We start from the raw sequence: 3,771 nt of genomic DNA on the forward strand, positions 1-3,771 counted from the left end.
CCCGGTGCGCCCCCGGGCCGCGGGAAAGGGGGATGTGGTGGCAGCATCATGAGGCAGTGAGTGGTGGTGGCCGCTGCGTGCAAGCCCCTTCCCTCCTGCTCTGCATCCAGCTGCCACCACCAGGAGGGGTACACTTCCGAAAAAAGGTTGAAAACCCCTGGCCCAGTATTGTTCACATTGTCTTGTAGAAGTCGGGGGCCAATTGCTTTAGTGGAGCCGCATAGACCTGGGCGCCGGGGATTCCCAGGTTGCAGTTCTGGTCCTGTCAGCGTGTGGCCTTTCATTTCCCCTGCTCTTTCCACCTCTAAATGTGAAGAGGTGAAGCCGATTAGCCCCAGAGAAGTATCCTGGACACACAAACATGGCTGACTTGTCCAAGCCAGGCTTCTGATTTTGGAAGTCCAATTGGAGACTCTTTGGGCCTGACTTTCAGGGCTGCTTTATCACATTTCTACTTGGCAAATTGGGTGCTTAGCACCTCTAAGACCAGCATGCCCTGCAAATCTAAAGCCAGACACCCAAACCCAAGGCAGTTTCCAGAGTTAGCACCAAGTTGAAGGCGCCAATGGGCCTGGCCCAGAAAAGCATCATTCAGAATTGCAGCCCCTGCCCCTTCACCGTGTCCCAGGAGGGGCAGAGAGGACGTGGGGGCCCACTGTCCTGCCCTCCCACCTCTTGGCTAGTGCACCCGGCCAGCCCCCTGGGGTGGTGCGGGGTGGGGGGAAGCCGTCTGGAGCACCGCCGTGCAGCTACCATGAGCTCTGTGGCCCCACGGCACAAGGAAGGGATCGGAGGATCTGTGCAGTGATGGGGACCCCAATACCTCCCAGTGTTACCATGCGGGAGCTATACCCCCTCCCCTCTGCTTCACACAGCACAGCCATGCTGGAAAGTCCTTCCCCGGGTTTTTGCCCCTCAATTCTCTTCCCAAAGAGATGACGACAGAATACCAATGTCTGCAGCCTCTGAAAACCCCAGCCAGCTTCCTGTGCGGTGGTCCTCCTTCGCCAGACAGGAAAGCTCATAGCCCTGGTAAACCCGTGGGGCTGCTCTGCGGTCCCAATTCTCCCTTCAGGACAAGCATGGTTCAAAGGCAGAGGCCTGGGCTGGTTTTTTAGCCATTGTCAGGCCTCTTCCAGCAGTGCCTGGACCCAGCCCAGTTTGCGAGTGGCTGCACTAATAGGGGTTTTCCTGTGGTGCAGTCTTTTTCCCCCTTCTTATTTTAGAAGATAAATAATAGTACAAAAAGCAAGTGGCTGGGCGTGTGGTTTTATACCCTCTGCAGGGGAGTTTGAGATGGAAGAAAAGAGAGGCTGGAAAGCTACCAAGTCAAAAACAATTAGTGGTTTTGAAAACCACTTGCTTTTAACAACGCACGTCAAGCTCCTAACTGGAGCCAGCCAAGCAGCGAGAAGAAGCTGTTCCTTTTACTCCTAACCCCACAAACCCTCCCTGCTCTAATCAGTCCCTGGCATCTAATCTTTCCTTGCAGCTCCCTGCTCCAGCTGCCTACCCACGAGGACAAGCTTGATGGGATCGTTCATTTTCCTGCTCTTGAAAAAGCATCTGGTTGTGTCGCTTGCTGGCGACAGGTGACTGGAGGTTTGTTAAGCCTCATTTAGTACGAGGCGGGTGCAGCACTGCTGCGGAGCAAAAGTTGCAGTAGCAAAAGGTTCAGTTTTGGGCCCAGGCTCAGCCAGCCGCAAAACAGGAACCCCAGACCAGCATGGGACTCCATGCAGTGGCACTGCCAGTACTACCCAACACAACCCCCCCGCCCACGGAGACACATGGAGGGAGAACTAGTATTCACCCAAACATTAATACGAAAAGCCAGATTGGGAAACTGCTTTAAAGACACCACTAAAAAAATAATAAAGGAGCGCGACTGTATGCAGACAGAACAGTTGCTCCGCATTTGGCTCTGGGCTGGCAAGGTCTGTTGTGCACAGCATCCAACCAGCCCCGGGGGGGAAAGGGTTACAAACGTTGTACCCTAGTAAACCACAACAAGGAGTCACGGGACAGGCCACATCGCATGCCTTCAGCTCAACAGCTTATTGGCAAGCCTAGAGTCCCAAGTCCACTAGCCCCCAAGGGCATCCTCTCAAGAGACAAGCATCGCCCTAGCACACTGACTTTCAACCTGTGGCCCGCACACCCCTGGGGGGGGTCCACAGACTATGCCCAAGGGGTCCACGAAAGAGGACTATGATCAACCAAAAGTATGTATATGATTGATCATAGTCACACTTGCAATTCAAAGGGGTCTGCACCTCCACTGGAAATTTTTTTAGGGGTCCGCAAATGCAAAACAAGTTGAAAACCACTGCCTGAACAAGACCAGACCATCTGACTATGGATCAGGGCAATGACAATCCTCAAGCCTTAAACTAATGCTTATGTGAAGTGAATGAGCTGCCTGAACTGGGGCAAAGTCCCAGAAAGAGCCTGGCCCAGAGGAGAGCACTGGCCCGCTTGGCTGCCCCAGCCCATGAGTGCGGGTGCCCAGGAAAGCACGACAGGGGATGGAGCCCTCCTTCACACCCCATCTCTTATACACGTCCTCCAGAGAGAGGGTCCTGGGCCACGGGGACTTTTGCTCTGCCCATTGCAGCAATGCTTGTGTTCTCCTCCAAGGTGGTCAAGCACACGGGCAAGAAACATCGCTTTACATGAGAGAGAGGTTTCTCTTCTGCCCCATTCGTCCAGGTTTTTCAGGCGTGTATTTGAAAGACGGGAAAAGCTAACACCAGACTACACTACAGACCCCGATCTGGGCAGATGTTCGCCGAAGGTCCAACACGCCGCTGTGGAGAGAGTATATAGCTTCTGGCACGAGTGGTTCTCTCTGCAGCTGCTCGGTTCCCTCGGAAGGCATTTCTCATACTAACCCAGTATCCAGTCCTCTGGGTCCGATGCATGAGTAATTAAAGCTTCCCTTGTTCCATACCCACGAGGCTGGCTGGAAAGAGGCAGAGGAAGCAAACAGGTTTGCCTGAGCAAGCTAGGCAGGTGATTACAGCTATTTCCATATTTATCATACTTAATACCTTTATAATTTTGCTGGTTCCGTTTTCAAGTGTTAAATATTTAATTAGTTTTGCACTGCCTTTTATGCCAGAGTGTTCACTAGTCTTCACTGCAGCTAATCTGGGTAATTTGTTTCCACTCAAGTCGGATTAAGTAACTTTCTCCCCTTTCATGCAGTGCACGATCTCAGCGCTTTACGCTTCACATCGCGTTTGCAGAGCTGTCGTTTGCTGTGGTCCGTGTTTGCCTGGCTTTTAAAGGCGCGTTTCCTAGGTTTATTTTTAAAACTAAAAAAAAAAAAAGTTAAGAGTCAGGTCTCCCCAAACCTTTTCGGAGGTTTCCATTGGATCTCCGCACCTCATGCTCATCTCTGTTGGAAAGCTTTCTCATCCCATACAACTTAATTGGCATTTTAACTATTCCTGTTGTATACCCCCTCCTTTCAGAGTATATCTTTTCTAGTTTTATTATGCTCATCTCATTCTAAATCTCTAAACCCTCAGGCTCTCATTTTAATAGAATCAGAATCCATGAACGAGCATCAGGGAAGGGAGTGCTTGCACTCCCCGCTGCACACTGAGGACCTTAAACTGCACCCTATGTGGGTTATTAACAGAAAAAATAAATGCAAAATTGCTATATGCCACAAAACAGCAAAGAGGTGGGGGATGGCAGGTAAAGCAGAACTAGACACAAATGTGGCTCGCACTGAAGATGGGGAATATATATATATATATA

This window comes from Alligator sinensis, unplaced genomic scaffold, assembly GCF_000455745.1.
Source record: "Alligator sinensis unplaced genomic scaffold, ASM45574v1 scaffold210_2, whole genome shotgun sequence".
Taxonomy (NCBI): Eukaryota; Metazoa; Chordata; order Crocodylia; family Alligatoridae; genus Alligator; species Alligator sinensis.